Source organism: Bos indicus, chromosome 18 (assembly GCF_029378745.1).
Source record: "Bos indicus isolate NIAB-ARS_2022 breed Sahiwal x Tharparkar chromosome 18, NIAB-ARS_B.indTharparkar_mat_pri_1.0, whole genome shotgun sequence".
In the NCBI taxonomy this organism is placed as follows: Eukaryota; Metazoa; Chordata; class Mammalia; order Artiodactyla; family Bovidae; genus Bos; species Bos indicus.
The window spans coordinates 26,133,986-26,143,809 of record NC_091777.1 but is presented as its reverse complement, the minus strand read 5'-3'; the positions used below and the strand labels follow the sequence as shown (position 1 = coordinate 26,143,809).

At 43.5% G+C, this 9,824-nt stretch overlaps 1 long non-coding RNA gene across 1 annotated transcript; it reads left to right on the top strand.

Annotated features, from left to right (window-relative positions):
* The first annotated feature begins 1,358 nt into the window (after positions 1-1,358).
* On the top strand, positions 1,359-2,579 carry LOC139177350 (uncharacterized). Its single transcript, XR_011561819.1, has 2 exons — positions 1,359-1,997; positions 2,233-2,579. It is a non-coding gene; the product is annotated as an uncharacterized lncRNA (long non-coding RNA).
* The last annotated feature ends 7,245 nt before the right edge of the window (positions 2,580-9,824 follow it).

Below are 9,824 nucleotides of genomic sequence, written 5' to 3'. Positions count from 1 at the left end.
GTCACACTTTCGCCTGATGGTCGGTCACGTGGGGCCTTGGAGACTTATCGGTGCTGCCTCTGGTCCCATTTCACTGATGGGAGACTGAGACCCAGAGAGGGACAGAGACCGGCTTGAACCAGAGTCAGAAGCCAGAGCCTAGATGTCCTGCCCCAGCTCAGGGAAGACAAGACTGAGTAGGGCCCTGTGCCTGCCTGGGGCCCCCCAGCCAGAGAGCTGCTGTGAATTCTCACCCCTCAGTTGTCCGTCCCTTCCCCCACCCCCCTCTCCCTTCCCCCACCCCCCAACCCCGACCGTGGGAAGCTACTTACCCAAGTTAGTGTCTGGGTAACACCTTTCTAAGTGCTATAAGTGGTAGATGCAGCTGGTTTGAGGCTGCAAGTTCTCAAGCTTCTGGGTTCCTGGAAGGTGCTCTCATGACCCACTGCACATCCTCCCAGCCCGCTTGGACCCCTGAATCACCTCAGCAATTGCAACCCCCCAAAATCTCACAGAACAAACCATGGAGCTTGGTCAGAACACCCTTCGCTGGTCAGATGGAACTGGAGGCAGAGGGATGACCGGCCTTTCCTCCTGGTTCACCAACGGGGAAACCAAAGCCCAGAGAGGGAACAGGCCAGGCCACAGCCACACAGCCAGTCCGAGGGAGCAGAGGTGTGGCTGGGACCCTGAGTGGCCCTCTCCAGGTTAAGGAGGTGGTGGCCTGCTGGGCTGCTTTGTGGAATCCCTGCCCGCTCTGGGCCTTGGTTTCTCACCTCTAAACTGAAGAGTGGCAAGAGATTAAAAAAGCGAATGCAACAGTAATGTTGTGTTTATTATTACAGTGACCTGGAGAGGTGCGTGAGACCTCATCCCATTTTAAAAAGATTTTATAGACCTTCTTATGTTGCAGGCACTCTCTCAAGGGCATTGCAATTATTGGCTAGTTAATTCTCCTATCAACTCTATAAGCTGGTTACTATTATGCCCATCCCATATTGCAGATCTGTCGCCTCAGGCCAGGAGAGGTTAGGTAGCTTCCCGGGTTGCATAACTCATATGGGAGGGAGCTGCGACTTCTGCCCCGTCAGCAGTGTCATCGGGCACAGCGCTGCACTCATTTCACCAACCGTCCACCGAGGAGGCGGCAGGAGGTCCTTACAGTGGCAGTCTGGGGACAAGTGGACAGAGGTGAGGTCACTGAGAGATGTGCCAGGAATTGAGGAGTCAGGCTCCACTTTCCTGCCTCCGTTCATCTGACCTTTTGCTGAGTTCTGCTGGCTGTATCTGACTCACTTCTGCTCACTCTGTCTCAGAGGATGCCAGGACCCTGGCAACGGTACACTACAGTGCAGACAAGCGGTAGGCTGGATGTGTGCAGACACTGGCATCATTAAAAAGAGCAGATTTTCTTTGATGCGACCCAACACAAAACGTCCCCTCAGACCCTCCAACACAGTAGATCTAAAACTGATCTTGAGATTTTTGTTTTCAGCAACGGCAGACTTCCTTTTACCTCTGAACACAGTTTAAAATGTTGAGTTAAAAAAAAAATTTTTATTTGAAGCGCTAGAAAGGTCGTGGGGAAGCAGCAGGCTAAATCTGAGGAGAAAATATCACCCCAGAGAGGTAAACAACACGACAGAAACACCAAAGCCACTTCCGTACGAAGGGTATTAACAGATGCCACCCACTTGGGCTTCAGTCTGGGGACTTCGGAGCGAGCAGGACAGAAGTCAAGGCCAAAGACCAGTCCAGGGAGGGGAGATGTAAAGCAGGCCCTTCCCACGTAGGTTGGGACCCCTCCTCGAGAAAACGGTAAACCAGAACTGAATCATGCCCCTCCGCTTGGCCCCAGAAAGCAATTTGGGATTGAGAAGAGCAGAAGCCCACTCAGAGGCCCACTCTGAGCACGAGAGCTGTAGACTGGTGTGCATGCACTTCATCACCCCGGGTACAGCAGACAGGGGCAGACCGGGGGGCCTCAAGCTGTGAACTCATCTGACATTTTTCCATCTGTAAGTGTCCCAACTGCCTATCAGAGACAAATACAAGAAGGGGAAGGTGGTTGAGAAGGGATGGAGTGGGAGGTTGGGTTAGCAGATGTAAGTTATTAAATATAGAATGGAAAAACAACAAGGCCCTACTGTGTAGTGCAGAGAACTGTATTCAAGACCCTATGATAAACCATATGGAGCAGGATTTTTAAAAAGGACATATACATATGTATAACTGGATCACTTTGCTGTGCAGCAGAAATTAACACAACGCTGTAAGTCAACTATGATAGGGCCCGCATGGGGCCTCACCGATGAGACGGTTCATCATGTCAACCTCGCAAACAAAGAATAAAATCACAGTGATCCGCTTGACTGGCCAAACTGCCTGAATGGCATGCTGTTTTCTCGCTGGTGCCTATCTTCTCAAAGCTGCAAGATCACCAGATTCCAGACCTCCGGCTCCGTGACCATCCCTTCAGAGAGTTTTTCGTTGTTGGCTATAAGAAGGACCCACCCGATCAGAAAGGGAGGATGCTTGGTCTCCTTAAGAGCCAGTCACCCTCTCTTTTCCCTCTAATAAATTTCCCTTTTCTTGCCTGACTGCCCAGCTCGCTGTCTTTTTCTCTGCGCTCACCTTACAAACTAAATTTTTTAAAAATATTAATAATTTAAAAAAGAAATAAATACAAAGCTGGAGGGGAACACATCCATTCCTTGGGGGAAGTCCCACAATAATTTTTCGCAGCCAACGGCATAACCAGGTCAAAAATGACAAACTACACAAAGACGAGGGGGAGTGTAAGTCAGAATCAGCAGGAACAGATCCATGGTTACTGCAGATATTTTAATGATCAGATAAAGAGGATTAAACAACTACTCTTACTATATTCTACAAAAATGAACAACAAGCTGAAAATAGCTTCAGGGAATAGTAAACTATAGAAAGTGGCATAACACATTTTTTAAAGAGCCAAAGGAAACTTCTAGAAACTTGAAGATGGATCAGAAGAAATTATTGAGGATGTACTCCATAAAGACAAAAAGATGGAGGATACTGATAAGATGGTAAGAAACACAGAGGATATGGTGAGAGAAAAATCTAATGTATATTTCATCAGAATCCCAAGGAGAGAGGAGAAAATATTTCAAGAGATGGTGGTTGAATATCTTGAGTATCTTTTCAGAATTGATGCAAGGTACAAGTGGCCCAGCCACAGATACAAGTGGCCCAGAAAATCTCAAACAGAACAAATACAAAAAATTGATATTTAATAGAAATAGAAAAGTAAGGAGAAAATGTTAAAACCTAGCCAGAGAGAAAAGACCGTTTACTTTCAAAGCAATGGTGATTAGACTTACAAATCATTCTCAACAGCAATGATGGAAACCATAGAAAAGTGGAATGAATGAAATCCCTAATGTAATGAAGCAGAATAAGTGCCAACCTAGACTCTATACTCAGCTAAAATATCTTTCAAGAATGAAGGCCAAATAAAGACATTTTCTTTCAAACAAAAACTGAGAGTTCATCACCAGCAAACCCTCACTAAAGAAAAATTTAAAACATGTACTTGAGGCAGAAGGAAAATTATCTAGATGGGAGGTAGAGGGTATAAAAAAAGAATAGGGACTAAAGAAAGTGGCTAAAAGAATACCGACAAAGGACATCCCTGGTGGTCCAGCTCCCCTGGTGGAGGGGCTGGCTGCCAATGCTAGGGTCATGGGTTCGACTCCTGGTCCAGGAAGATCCCACATGCTGCAGGGCAACTAAGCCCATGCAGCACAACTCATGTGCCCTAGAGCCTGTGCTCCGCAACAGGAGAAGCCGCTGCAGTGAGAACCCCGCACACCACGCCTGGAGAGTAGCCCCGACTCGCCTCACCAGGGAAAGCCCACACAGCTACAAAGACCCAGCGCTGCCAAAATAAATGAATAAAATACGGACGAATGCATAAAACGTCGTATGGAATAGTAATCATAAAGTGTAATGGAATTTAAAATGAAAATACCAAACAATCTAAAATGAATTGGGAGTGGGAAACAAATAGTATCAGAATGTTATAGTATCAATGGGGTATTCAGGCGCATGATAAAGGTTTGATTAATTTCAGGCTTTAATAAATTAAGTGTTCATGTTACAATATCTAGGGTAAATACTAAAACAAGGATCAGGACACTGTTCCATGGATCAGATCCAGCTTGCTTTTGGTATGGCCTGCCAGATAAGAAGAGAGAAGGAAATGGCAACCCACTCCAGTGTTCTTGCCTGGAGAATCCCGGGGACGGGGGAGCTTGGTGGGCTGCCGTCTATGGGGTCGCACAGAGTCGGACACAACTGAAGCGACTTAGCAGCAGCAGCAGCCAGATAAGAATGGTTTCCACATATGAAAAGGGCTATAAAAATCCAATCAGAGAAGAATCTATGACAGACTATCAGTGGCACGAAAAGCCTAAAATATTTACTATCAGGCTTTTTACAGAAAAAAGTTACCAGCTCCTGCACTAAAGGAATAGAAAAAGAGTACATCATTTCAAACTTATCAACAGAGTAAGTGATATGAGTTAAATGATAAAACATATACAGACAATTCTTTCAAGGCCAGAAAGAAAAGAAAAAAATAGGATGAGTAAGATAAGAAACACAAAATAAGATAGTAGATTTAATTATAAATGTTTACAGTAGGTGTACATTACATTTACCTATACACAGTCATTAATTATAAATGGACTAAATGCTCCAGTAGATAATCACGATGATGTGATCACTGACCTAGAGCCAGACATCCTGGAATGTGAAGTCCAGTGGGCCTTAGAAAGCATCACTACGAACAAAGCTAGTGGAGGTGATGGAATTCCAGTTGAGCTCTTTCAAATCTTGAAAGATGAGGCTGTGAAAGTGCTTCACTCAATATGCCAACAAATTTGGAAAACTCAGCAGTGGCCACAGGACTGGAAAAGGCCAGTTTTCATTCCAATCCCTAAGAAAGGCAATGCCAAAGAATGCTCAAACTACCGCACAATTGCACTCATCTCACATGCTAGTAAAGTAATGCTCAAAATTCTCCAAGCCAGGCTTCAGCAATACGTGAACCGTGAACTTCCTGATGTTCAAGCTGGTTTTAGAAAAGGCAGAGGAACCAGAGATCAAATTGCCAACATCCGCTGGATCATGGAAAAAGCAAGAGAGTTCCAGAAAAGCATCTATTTCTGCTTTATTGACTATGCCAAAGCCTTTGACTGTGTGGATCACAATAAACTGTGGAAAATTCTGAAAGAGATGGAAATACCAGACCACCTGATCTGCTGCTTGAGAAATCTGTATGCAGGTCAGGAAGCAACAGTTAGAACTGGACATGGAACAACAGACTGGTTCCAAATAGGAAAAGGAGTACGTCAAGGCTGTATATTGTCACCCTGCTTATTTAACTTATATGCAGAGTACATCATGAGAAACGCTGGACTGGAAGAAACACAAGCTGGAATCAAGATTGCCGGGAGAAATATCAATAATCTCAGATATGCAGATGACACCACCCTTATGGCAGAAAGTGAAGAGGAACTCAAAAGCCTCTTGATGAAAGTGAAAGTGGAGAGTGAAAAAGTTGGCTGAAAGCTCAACATTCAGAAAACGAAGATCATGGCATCCGGTCCCATCACTTCATGGGAAATAGATGGGGAAACAGTGGAAACAGTGTCAGACTTTATTTTTCTGGGCTCCAAAATCACTGCAGGTGGTGACTGCAGCCATGAAATTAAAAGACACTTACTCCTTGGAAGGAAAGTTATGACCAACCTAGATAGCATATTCAAAAGCAGAGACATTACTTTGCCAACAAAGGTTCGTCTAGTCAAAGCTATGGTTTTTCCTGTGGTCATGTATGGATGTGAGAGTTGGACTGTGAAGAAGGCTGAGCACCAAAGAATTGATGCTTTTGAACTGTGGTGTTGGAGAAGACTCTTGAGAGTCCCTTGGACTGCAAGGAGATCCAACCAGTCCATTCTGAAGGAGATCAGGCCTGGGATTTCTTTGGAAGGAATGATGCTGAAGCTGAAAGTCCAGTACTTTGGCCACCTCATGCAAAGAGTTGACTCATTGGAAAAGACTGATGCTGGGAAGAATTGGGGGCAGGAGGAGAAGGGGACGACAGAGGATGAGATGGCTGGATGGCATCACTGACTCAATGGACATGAGTCTGAGTGAACTCCAGGAGTTGGTAATGGACAGGGAGGCCTGGTGTGCTGCGATTCATAGGGTCGCAAAGAGTCAGACACGACTGAGTGACTGAACTGAACTGAAATGCTCCAGTTAAAAGGCAAAAATTTCAGACTGGATGGGGAGAAATTTATGTTGTTTAAAAATGAACGAACACATCTAAAACATAAGAATAGAGAACATTTTAAGGCAATAAAATAAAAATACTAGTTTTCAAAAAGCTAATGTAACTTTATTTGTAAAAGACAAAGTAGACTTTAAGGCAAAAATGCATTACTAGAGGTAAAGATAATAACAAAACAATTTCACTGACCCAATGAACATGAGTGTGAGCAAACTCCAACTCTCACATCCATACATGACCACAGGAAAAACCATAGCTTTGACTAGTGAAGGACAGGGAAGCTCGGCATGCTGCAGGACATGACTTGGTGACCGAATAACAACAAAAGTTCTAATGATCACTGCAAAATATGAAAAAGAGATGTTTGACAAAATTCAATATCCATTCATGGTTTTAAAAAAAGTCTTAGGAAACTAGAAATATAAGGGACTTCCTAAATCTGATAAAGGGTACATACTGAAAAAAAAAAAACTTACAGCAAATATTATACTTCAGGGTGAAACTGTCAAAAACTTTCCCTTTGAGTCTGATAGCAAGATGAGGAAGCTTGCTATTACTATGCCAGCTCTGTATTGTTCTGTCAAGACCTAGCTTATGCAATAAGAAAAGAAGTGAGATAAGACAGACAAGCATCAAAAAAAACCCTCACCATTCATAGATGTGATGATGAGTATATTTTAAAAAATTGAAAAACTATTTTAAAAAATTGACAATCTATTAGAAATAACAAGAGAGTTCAGTAAGTTTGCAGGATACAAAAAACAATGTTAAAACATCATTATGTAATACTATATAGTAGCCAAAATTAGAAAGTAAAATTTTTAAAAAGTCACAGTAACAGGTTCTATTCATTATACGATGGTCCAAAATGATTCTGGCTTCCTGCTATCGTGCCTTTATGTAATCCCCTCCTCATGTGTGGCCTGCAATTAGTAACTTCAGTTCAGTTGCTCAGTCGTGTCCGACTCTTGGTGACCCCATGGACTACAGCATGCCAGGCTCCCCTGTCCTTCACCATCTCCTGGAATTTGCTCAGAATTATGTCCATTAAGTCAGTGATGCCATCCAACTATCTCATCCTCTGTCATCCCCTTCTCCTGCCTTCAATTTTTCCCAACATCAGGGTCTTTTCCAATGAGTCAGCTCTTTGCATCAGGTGGCCAAAGTATTGGAGCTTGAGCTTCAGCTTCAGCATCAGTCGTTGCGATGAGTATTCAGGGTTGATTTTTTTTTTAGATTGACTGGTTTGATCTCCTTGCTGTCCAAGGGACTCTCAAGAGTTTTCTCCAACATTACAGTTCAAAAGCATCAACTCTTCAGGCTCATCTTTCTTAATGATATATATTCTAATGAATAGAACATAGCAGAAATCATGACATGTCATTTCTGACATTAGGTTATTAAAAGGCTGCGGCTCCCATCTTGGGTGTTCTCTCTCCCTCTCAAATTACTTGCCTCCTGGGGGAGCCAGCTGTCAGGTCCTGAGGCAGCCCTACGGGTCCCCTTCACAAGTCAAGCCAAGGTAGGAGGTGGATTGGCCCCAGGCTGGGCAGCTGCAGCTGGCCTCCTGCTGACATTTCAAAATGGGATACCAGTGGGAGGATTGGGTCTTGAATGGGATGCATTCTTGTGGATTTCCCGGCCTGACGCATGCACAGAGAAGGCCTTCAGTCTAGGGAAAGGATGAAAGGATGAAGAAGACACCTGCTGGAATCCATCTGGCCGAGAGATGCATGGCCACACCAGGACCAAATATGGAGATGATTGACTAGGAAAACAAAACAAATGAAAACTGCCTCTATATAAGCCACCTGAGCTGCCTCTATTGGGTTACTCACCTCGAGCTTGCCTCTGTGGCTTTGCACACGTGCATTGTTTTTTCCACACATACTTTACTTCTTCCACACAAACAATGCTTTTAACTTTTTCACAATATTGGTCTCTTTGCTGAATTCTTTCTTCAAAGAAGACAAGAACCAAGCCTCTTCCACCAGCTTTTCATCATGGGAATCAAAGCCTTTAGATGAGACCACAGCCCTAGTACATGGAGTTATAATATGACTTTGCAATTTCAGTCCTAGGTATATACTCAAAAGAACTGAAAATGTATATTCACACAAAAACTTGTACATGAGTACCCATAGCAGTATTATTAAAAATGTGGAAGAAAGCAAAATATTTACCAACAGATTAAAGAATAAATAAAAGTGTGGTGTGTCCAAATGATATATTGTTCATCAATAAAAAGGAATACATGCTACAACATGGAAAAACCTTGAAAATGTTCTAGGTGAAAGAAACCAGTTATAAAGGCCACATATTGCATAAGTCCATTTCTATGAAATGTACTGAATAGGCAAATTTATACAGACAGAAAGTAGATTAATGGTTGCTCGATGCTGGGAGCTTGGGTGAAACGGAAATGAGGTAATGGGTATGAGGTTTCTTTTTGGGGTAATGAACATATTCTAAAATTGACTGTGGTGATGGCTGCACAATTCTGCACAACCAGATCTTGTGGGAACAATCCACATGAACTTTTGGGCCCACCCAATACTAGAAACTATTGAAATTGTACACTTAAAAAAGTAAGACCGCAGCCCTAGCCATCAACTTGACTGCAACCTCATAAAAGACTGAAGGCAGAGCCTCTAGCTAGGTGAATAACCCACAAAAGATGGAGATGATAAATGTTGGAGGTTTTGCCACCGAGTTTGGGGATAATTTGTTACATGTTAATCAGATCAGATCAGATCAGTCGCTCAGTCATATCTGACTCTTTGCAACCCCATGAATCGCAGCACGCCAGGCTCCCTGTCCATCACCAACTCCCGGAGTTCACTCAGACTCACGTCCATCGAGTCAGTGGTGCCATCCAGCCATCTCATCCTCTGTCGTCCCCTTCTCCTCCTGCCCCCAATCCCTCCCACCATCAGAGTCTTTCCCAATGAGTCAACTCTTTGCATGAGGTGGCCAAAGTACTGGACTTTCAGCTTCAGCATCATTCCTTCCAAAGAAATCCCAGGCCTGATCTCCTTCAGAATGGACTGGTTGGATCTCCTTGCAGTCCAAGGGACTCTCAAGAGTCTTCTCCAACACCACAGTTCAAAAGCATCAATTCTTTGGTGCTCAGCCTTCTTCACAGTCCAACTCTCACATCTATACATGACCACAGGAAAAACCATAGCCTTGACTAGCCGGACCTTTGTTGGCAAAGTAATGTCTCTGCTTTTGAATATGCTATCTAGGTTGGTCATAAGTTTCTGATAACTAATATAACCACCACCATTTACAACACTTCAAAAATAGATCAAGTGGCTAGAAATAAATCTAACCAGAAAGGCATACAATTCAGATACAGTTCTAAAATTTAATTGGGACATGCAGAAATAGGCCAGAGCACTCACCAACAGTTTCACACATATGTGGCTGCCTGATTTACAACAGAGCTGGTGTTTCTGAGCATCAAGGAGAGGCTGGCGTTTATATGAATGGTGTTCAGACAGCT